Here is a 10,250-nt window from a genome sequence, read left to right as displayed (position 1 = left end):
CGTTCTAGCCTTCGGTACAGATCTTGAAGCAACAGGTCTGCAAGTGCTAGTCTTATAACCTCAAATTAGTTTTTCCCCACCAGGAAAGATTATTTGTACCAGCATCTATAGGTACTAACAGTTCAGAGAGACTATTTAAGGGCAGTGAGTTAACAAATAGTCTTCTAAAAACGGGGCCAGAGTAAAGGCCCTATTCAACCCATTGCAGTCCAAACCCATGGGGCAGGGTGGCGATGCTTAGAATAGGTCATACTCAGGTACAGCGGGAACATCATCTAGAAAGTCATCCAGAAGAGTCAGAACAATGACATAGTCAAGAAGCTGTCCAAGTCATCCAGAAGAGTCAGAACAATGACATAGTCAAGAAGCTGTCCAAGTCATCCAGAAGAGTCAGAACAATGACATAGTCAAGAAGCTGTGCAAGTCATCCAGACTCATGGCATGGTGCTGTTGGGTGAGAACAAAAAAAAAAGAAGCTTTTTACAATTTAGAAATGCATTGAGTGGTCACAACAATATCACAAATATCTGTTTCAGTTTACATTTATCTATGTTGAACTGTGTGTGTGTGTGACATTAATATGATCATTGAAATACCACAAGATGATCGTGGCGCCGATGGGGTCTGTAGCCTTGAGGCAGCTAATACCAACAGAGACACTCCATCTAGAAGGGACAGCATCCATGACACATGAAGAAACTACATCTTATTTTCTGGAATTGAAACAGAGCATAGGTTTACCACAATGAAACTAGGACGCCAGAACCCCAGAAATCCACAATGACATCTGGTCGAGAGAATGGTAAAAGCTGACCTGCATTTATCTTTAAAGTTACGGATAAGGGTTTCCTTTGGTTGCCCTTCCACCCAGTACTTGTTGGGGATGTAAAACGCCGACCTGACTCTGCACTTTTGTCAACCCCTTGGGAAGAGAGGCAAAGTTGTTGGTTCCTTCGACAACTCAAAAAAAAGATGGGACACTGCCGACAGTAGATGATCAAAAACTAAAACAAGCCACAAAAAACTAACATTTCTCCCCATTTGCTTACTTTATAACTTCTTCCAGGAAGTTTATTTTTTCTCCAGGTGACACTGTAGCTCAGGCAGAAGGATTGGCAGGATGCCGAAGCGCCTATCCCCAGCGCTGGTCTTCTCGTACACCGTCTTCATGCAGATGCCACAGGTCACATCTTTACTCAGGTTGAAGATTGTCCTGGTCTGTCTGGAGGGCAAGGGGAGAAAGAGGAGGCACCACACTCTGCTGGCGCCGCCATCGCTGCCTCCTGGGAGGAAGGCTCCTGCTGGGAACAAATGTAACAGGCTTCAGTGCTGCTTAGCAGTCAGTATTGCTTCCGCACTCATCATCCTTAACGGTAGTTGATATTGCGACCTCCGCTTCGCCAACACGCGACCACCCTGTTTGACAACATACTAACCAGCTGCGCCTCCAAAAAAGATCCAATTCGGCAGCGCCAGTAGAGAAATGTCAAGCTTTTGGGAAAACTTACAGGACAATCTTTGACTCTGTTACACAAAGAACATAACAAAACCCAAAAGGCTCAATAAATATTTCCTTGTGCCATTAGAGAATACTATTGATGATATTTTAGTTTCTTTAACACATTTGTAAACATTTCTCAAAAGCTGTTTTTGCTTTGTCATTAAGGGGTATTGTGTGTAGATTGATGAGGAAAAAATACTATTTAATACATTTTAGAATAAGACTGTCGTAACAAAATGTGGAAATGTAAAGTGGTCTGAATGCTTTCCAGAATGAACTTTATGTACAGTTGAAGTCAGAAGTTTACATACACCTTAGACAAATACATTTAAACTCAGTTTCACAATTCCTGACATTTAATCCTTGTAAAAATGCCCTGTCTTAGGTCAGTTAGGATCACCACTTTATTTTAAGAATGTGAAATGTCAGAATAATAGTAGAGAGAATGATTTACTTATTTCATCACATTCCCAGTGGGTCAGAAGTTTACAAACACTCAATTAGTATTTGGTAGCATTGCCTTTAAATTGTTTAACTTGAGTCAAACGTTTCGGGTAGCCTTCCACAAGCTTCCCACAATAAGTTGGGTGAATTTTGGCCCATTCCTCCTGACAGAGCTGGTGTAAGGTTTGTAGGCCTCCTTGCTGGCACACGCTTTTTCAGTTCTGCCCACAAATTATCTATAGGATTGAGGTCAGGGCTTTGTGATGGCCACTCCAATACCTTGACTTTAGTGTCCTTAAGCCATTTTGCCACAACTTTGGAAGTGTGCTTCGGACAGTGTCCATTTAAAAGAACCATTTGCGACCAAGCTTTAACTTCCTGACTGATTTCTTGAGATGTTGCTTCTATATATCCACATAATTTCCCTCCCTCATGATGCCATCTATTTTGTGAAATGCACCAGTCCCTCCTGCAGCAAAGCACCCCCACAACATGATGCTGCCACCCCCGTGCTTCACAGTTCGGATGGTGTTCTTCGGCTTGCAAGCGTCCCCCTTTTTCCTCCAAACAGATGCCAATGCAGATGCCACAGGTCACATCTTTACTCAGGTTGAAGATTGTCCTGGTCTGTCTGGAGGGCAAGGGGAGAAAGAGGAGGCACCACACTCTGCTGGCGCCGCCATCGCTGCCTCCTGGGAGGAAGGCTCCTGCTGGGAACAAATGTAACAGGCTTCAGTGCTGCTTAGCAGTCAGTATTGCTTCCGCACTCATCATCCTTAACGGTAGTTGATATTGCGACCTCCGCTTCGCCAACACGCGACCACCCTGTTTGACAACATACTAACCAGCTGCGCCTCCAAAAAAGATCCAATTCGGCAGCGCCAGTAGAGAAATGTCAAGCTTTTGGGAAAACTTACAGGACAATCTTTGACTCTGTTACACAAAGAACATAACAAAACCCAAAAGGCTCAATAAATATTTCCTTGTGCCATTAGAGAATACTATTGATGATATTTTAGTTTCTTTAACACATTTGTAAACATTTCTCAAAAGCTGTTTTTGCTTTGTCATTAAGGGGTATTGTGTGTAGATTGATGAGGAAAAAATACTATTTAATACATTTTAGAATAAGACTGTCGTAACAAAATGTGGAAATGTAAAGTGGTCTGAATGCTTTCCAGAATGAACTTTATGTACAGTTGAAGTCAGAAGTTTACATACACCTTAGACAAATACATTTAAACTCAGTTTCACAATTCCTGACATTTAATCCTTGTAAAAATGCCCTGTCTTAGGTCAGTTAGGATCACCACTTTATTTTAAGAATGTGAAATGTCAGAATAATAGTAGAGAGAATGATTTACTTATTTCATCACATTCCCAGTGGGTCAGAAGTTTACAAACACTCAATTAGTATTTGGTAGCATTGCCTTTAAATTGTTTAACTTGAGTCAAACGTTTCGGGTAGCCTTCCACAAGCTTCCCACAATAAGTTGGGTGAATTTTGGCCCATTCCTCCTGACAGAGCTGGTGTAAGGTTTGTAGGCCTCCTTGCTGGCACACGCTTTTTCAGTTCTGCCCACAAATTATCTATAGGATTGAGGTCAGGGCTTTGTGATGGCCACTCCAATACCTTGACTTTAGTGTCCTTAAGCCATTTTGCCACAACTTTGGAAGTGTGCTTCGGACAGTGTCCATTTAAAAGAACCATTTGCGACCAAGCTTTAACTTCCTGACTGATTTCTTGAGATGTTGCTTCTATATATCCACATAATTTCCCTCCCTCATGATGCCATCTATTTTGTGAAATGCACCAGTCCCTCCTGCAGCAAAGCACCCCCACAACATGATGCTGCCACCCCCGTGCTTCACAGTTCGGATGGTGTTCTTCGGCTTGCAAGCGTCCCCCTTTTTCCTCCAAACATAAGGATAGTCATTATGGCCAAACAGTTCTATTTGTTTCATCAGACCAGAAGACATTTCTCCAAAAAGTACAATCTTTGTCCCCATGTGCAGTTGCAAACTGTAGTCTGGCTTTTTTATGGCGATTTTGGAGCAGTGGCTTCTTTCTTGCTGAGCGGCCTTTCAGGTTATGTCGATAAAAGACTTGTTTTACTGTGGATATTGATACTTTTGTACCCGTTTCCTCCAGCATCTTCACAAGGTCCTTTGCTGTTGTTCTGGGATCGATTTGCACTTTCCGCACCAAAGTTCGTTCGACTCTAGGAGACAGAACGCGTCTCCTTCCTGGTCAGAGACATGTATTTAAAGAGTTGGGCCAATGAGGTTTCTGCATTATCATGCATTTACATTGCCCCCTTCCTAATTTTCTCTATTTTTGGTACTGAATGTTATCAGATCTTCAACCAAAACCTAATATTAGATAAAGGGAACCTGAGTTTACAAATATATATTTTTATACTTATTTAACAAAGTTTTGCAACACCCAATTCCCCAGTGTGTACACTCTGTACACTCAATTACCGCTGTGCTTAGTTGCCTTAGGACCTACTTGATTTAATAGAAGGAACCATGAATTCTACTCTGTATCAGAGAATTCTACAGGAGAATGTCAGGCCATCCATCTGTGAGCTGAAGGAGAAGCGCAGCTGTGTCATGCAGCAAGACAATGATCCAAAACACACAATCAAGTCTACATGAAAATGGTTGAAAAGCAACACATTTGAAGTTTTGGAATGGCCTAGTCAAAGTCCAGAGCTAATTCCAACTGAGATGGGGCAGGACTTGAAATTAGCAGTTCATACTTGAAACCCACAAATGGCCGCTGAGTTACAGCAGTTCTGCATGGAAGAGAGGGTCAAAATTCCTCCATAGTGACATGAGACTGATCAACTACAGGAAGCATTTGGTTGGAATCATTGCAGCTTAAAGGTGGCACTTTGTACCACAGGGGCATTGGGTGTTGTATACTTTGTTTATGAAATAAATGTCATTGGTGTTATTTGTTCACTTAGGTTCCCTTTATCTAATATTAGGTTTTGGTTGAAGATCTGATAACATTCACTATCAAAAATATGCAAAAGTAGAGAATTTGAAAGAGGGCAAATACTTTTTCACAGCCCTGTACATGACACCTCAACATTCTATGGCAGCCATGTTACCTCATTAACATTACATGGGGAATATTTAAACAATGTCGTGTGACAGTGAATGTCTAGAATTCTAAAAGTTGGCGTAACTAAATATGGGTCTGGGTGTGGTGTCACCGGGGTTCAAACCTTTTTTTTAACCGAACATTGAACTTAACACTTTAGCTAGTTAAAGCTAGGTGTGAACGACTCAATGCTTTTTGGAGTCGACTCAGACTCCTGTGGTTGGAGTCGATTCTTCCTCGACTCCCAAAACAAGCTGAAACCTCTACGCATAGCTTACACAACTCAATATTGCAGAGTCTACTAAGAAGACATTTTGCATTCTAGAGAGAACTGGCATTAGCATGATGCTTATCAACTTATAACAAGGCCTATTTTGTATGAATATAGAAGGTGGTGTGTAGGAAGTAGAATATTTCAGTCATAATTCTGCTGTGCACAGCCTTGACAGATCACATGGGATTATGCGGTGCACTATGCTGATAAACCCATCCTTTGCAGTGTTACACAGCCCTTTCCAGATGGGGATAGTATTACTTGAGATTTTTATGTAATTATTATCCAAGCATGTGCGTTATTCCAGTGGACGATTCACAAAAGTTTAGTTTTTACAAACTGCCCTGTAATTATATTTCATTCAATTAACGGAAGCCTGGAGTGGATTTATTTATTATTATTTATTTTTTTAAAGACGGGAAGATACAGTTTTTCAAAGTCATGTCTAGACAAGGCTACACTGATAACTCATGCTTGGCTGCCAAATGTACAGGTGTCCCCATAATATTTACATTGAGGAAATGTGATTATAATCATTATTTCAGAAATCCATGGTAAACCTCTTAATAGAAATTCCCCCGCTCCCCATCCTGCTGATTTGAGCTGCTGAACAGTATAGGCATAATTAAAGTAACCACGGCAACCACTCAGTCTCCTTCGTTGCAAAAATACTGAATCATAGGAGAATGGGAATCGAGGAATCAATTAGTTTGGAGTCGGCTCTACCACTAGCTATAGCAACTGGAGGCAGTAAATTCCATAGCAATGGCATTTCAAATTCAAAGTTTGAATGAAGTTATTAAGTGATACCAATTTTCAACTACAAGTTAAATCAATAACAAAAATCAGTTGTTTTAGTCGCACAAGTTGATCAAAACAACTTGTGCTCTACAACCAGATGAAATGTTGAACATTGCAGCAGATCAAAGACTGAACTATATATATATATACAAATATAAATGTAAGAAACCTCACCCAGTTCAAAAAAAAATTATCCCACCTGCAAATCCCTCTCTTCATTAAAGAACATTCAGTGGTCATCGTGCAGAAACCCACATCGTTCCATTATTGTTCGTCAAAAAAGTATGTTTTTCAAGAACAGACTTCAAATGGCACACGAGGTGAACCTACTGGTGCACATTCCACCATGTCTGAACAAACCAGGGCATCTCATGCTCAAGCATCAGTCAGTCCAACTTCGGTCATGTTTTTCAACATTCTTGTAACAAGTTTGCAAACATGAGTCAAGAGACCTGTGGAGTAAGACATTTTCTGAAGAAAACATAAAAATTGTAGGCCTTGTAGTGCACACAAATGAAATGCATTTTGTCACACAAATTGCTTTAAAATAAATTGCATTCAAGACCATATGTTACAAGTTAAATCATGGGATGCCTAGTTACGCCACTACAGACAGACAAAGTTTGACCGATCCCTGTGTCCATGTTCTAGCCTACCTGGAGAGAGGGAGGCATATGAGAACAGGGCAGCTCAGGTCGAGCATTGTGGCCAAGCGATAAACTGGGAACAACAGAATAGTCTAGAAACATTTCCCTGGCCCCACAAGGACACAGACTTCTAAAACCTACAAGATATTACATTTCTCACTTTACATTTCCAATGGACTTCCAGTTGTGCAGTGCCTTGATAGGTGTTATAAGTAGTAAATTAATTTACCATGGCCCTATGAATGAGGTAGTTGAGACCCACAACATAATAAACACTTTTTATATGCCATGCAATATAGTCCCAACCCCAGATAATGTAAAGTTAAGAGTGCAGACCTAGAAAGAACAATTACATTGTAGCAAGAACAACTAACAAATCACATACGATCCTTGATAAGTGGTTGTAAAGTTCAAAGGCTTTGTGATTTTGGTAGAGGCTTCATATTAAATCTGCAGCATTCAAATGTATTATGCCAGATATTGCTTTCATCCACAAGGCAGCTCCGTTGTCTGTACTGAGTCATGGTAAGCCATGCAGACACCACTACATTACATGAACCAGTAATGAAAGCAATTCACACTAAGGTTTAAAGGACTGATCCTTTGCTGTTTCTCCATTCATCTAAATTAGAAATAGAGTCACACTTCTCAAAGTGAACTCATCTAGAAAATATGATTTCACCATCAGTATTTTTACAAAACAAATGGCAATACATGCTTGGGTAGTCACATTTCACAATGGTACCTGTCCATAACCAATGATCACTGAAAAGGTGAGAGAACAGAAATAGAAAGGGCATCTCCATTCAAGTCAATGATGGCATAATAGGTGGACTGGCAGCCATTTTGAGTGAACTCATGCCATCAGGAAGTGTACCCTTCAATCTGTGCTGTTTGTTGAGTCAACTGACATTACCAAAAAAAATAAAAAATACATTCCATTGCATGAACCACATGTGGTAAAGAAGTCAATGGAACACAGACGGTGGAGGAATCGAAGTACGGCAGATTAGTGCACATTCAACAAAACTGATATAACAATGATTGATGTATTGTAACTCGCCCACAATGTGGTTAATAAAGTCCGATTTGGATATATTTGGCTGTTTTAGAAGAAGTCCATTTCCAGGTTCACTTCTTCAAATCAATTTTTTTTGTGACCAATACTTCTTCAAATCAAAATGTGACAGCTAAATGATAACTCCCATTTGTATTAACTGGTAGCATAGCTAGCATAGAGAAATTGGTTCTGCCAGTCAGTCATTTAACTCTAATGCAGTTGGTGACAATAACATGAACATGTATTGAGGTTGACATCCATACAAGCATTATACTCAGATTTTATTCCTCAACATAGTGTGAAATACACATATAAACAATAGCCTAAATGTAGGATAATTTTGCTGGGGGGCCATGAGGTGTTTGGGGATCTTTCCCTCATGGGTTTGCAAGACATTTCCATTGTTTTGGTTGAGTTCCATTGACCTCTTTTCAATAGAATTTGAATGAACATTCTACATTACCATGGCAATCCAGCATCAGTAATAGAACATTCCAAAATACCATGGAAATGATTGCATCACAATACCGGGCAGTCATTGCAAGTGTACCCATGAGTTTACCAGTCAACTTGCCAGGGTTAGGCGCCCGTGCTATTCATTCTACTTCTATGGTGAGAGCCTAAAAAATGTGTCAGTGTTATTAGTGGTCATAATAATCTATACATTTATCATGTGTACCCAGGTATCTTAATACAACTACTCACATGTACACTGGATAGCACACATCTGTACAATGTAACAAAAATAACACCATTATTCTTGTGAACAATTTAATTCACTAACTGGTTCATTCCCGAACTACACTTACATTCCCTTAAAAACAAGCACAAAATGGGTGCTTATAAGACACCTCAAGGAGTCAAATTAACAGCTTACATGATATGAGTCAGACAAGTAGATTCAACCGATTCTGCTCAACAATGACAATAGGGTAGAATAGTAAAATATTGCACAAAATGAACTATTATTAGATAGCTCTACTGCTAGCAGTACCAATAGATCAAAGGTAGTGTGTGAAACGATTCTGAGATAGAAGTAGGAGTTAAAGGTGAAAATCAACAGTACAATATTCAGCTGAATACAGTACAACCAAGGAAGTGTAGACTATATGCTCATGTGTTAGAGAAATAACTTCTTTTTTTATGAACACTATCCATATAAAAATCAACATCCGTTTTCCTTTTGACCCAAACCATTTGTCGTTAAGCAACTTCCATCTTCTCTCTTTAGAACATAAAAATACTTTAACATAAGTCATTTCCTTAATATGTGAGGATCTGTGTTTATTGCACTATAACCCAATACTACATCACGTGATTGAATATTAGCAACTGTTGGCCTGGGCGCCTGGGTGTCTGTGCTGAAAGTAACATTTTGCCCCAGATAGTGTGCTGAGAAGCTGTGGTTAACCTTGAGCGAGAACAGTATGCTTTCTATGCAGGTGCAAATAGCTCAAACAATGTTGCAGAGCTGTCTGGCCCCAGTCTCTAGGGTGTGGGAGCGTAATCTACACAGCAACAGCGCCGGACACCAAGGAGCGCCAAGAGGCTGGGAACAGCCTGAGCGCTGGCGACAGGCTGAGCAAGTTTAAACCACGCTCAGCCTCTACTGTGATAGGCCAACAGACGGGTTGGAACTACGTCTATCACAGTATAAGAACAGCGGTTTACTTACATCCTGCCAGTTCCCTGTTCTACCCTGCGAGGTGTTACAGTGAACCCGTATATATGAAAATTGCATTTACCATTTATCGTTTGAGTTTAATAAAAATACTTAAAGTATATTCGGTGACTCAATCGCATTTTGTCCTGATACCAGATTTGAATTGACGCAAATCCCTGATAAATAGCAAACCTGCTAATGCACTCATGTTCTCCATTTTACTCCTAATATGAAGTGAAACCAGAATTTGATTTGGGGCAGTAGTACCCATTCATGACATTACTTTGGAAGATGAGCTCTATATGAATATTCTCCTGTCTCCATTAGTGTTACTGGGTCGTTCCACCCAATTCAGTGCCTTTGGAGAAGTGTAACTTGGTCAAAAATAACATCAGATTTTGTTGTTTTTTAACATTGTTATAAAAGAGCACATGATCATCTTCATAAAAAACAAACAAACATGTTTTCCCATCCCAAAAGGTAAAAAAAAAAAAGAAAAGGCTAGAGTAAGTACCTATTAAAGTACAAAATAAAAGTAACAGGGTTTGTGTCTTTCTTCTTAAAATCAGCCATAAATCCCTTTGTGACAGGGAATGGAAGCTTGTTGTGAGCAACAGAGTGGAAATTGAATAAAAGCTTCACACAAAAAAATGAAATTGTTAAAACATGTCTAGCCTGTCCATCTTTGGGTAACAGGATTGACGTATTATGCTCTACCCGCTCAGTTTTCCACCACAAAACACCA

Source organism: Salvelinus alpinus, chromosome 28 (genome assembly GCF_045679555.1).
Source record: "Salvelinus alpinus chromosome 28, SLU_Salpinus.1, whole genome shotgun sequence".
NCBI classification, from domain to species: Eukaryota; Metazoa; Chordata; class Actinopteri; order Salmoniformes; family Salmonidae; genus Salvelinus; species Salvelinus alpinus.
Note: the sequence above shows the minus strand (reverse complement) of the source record.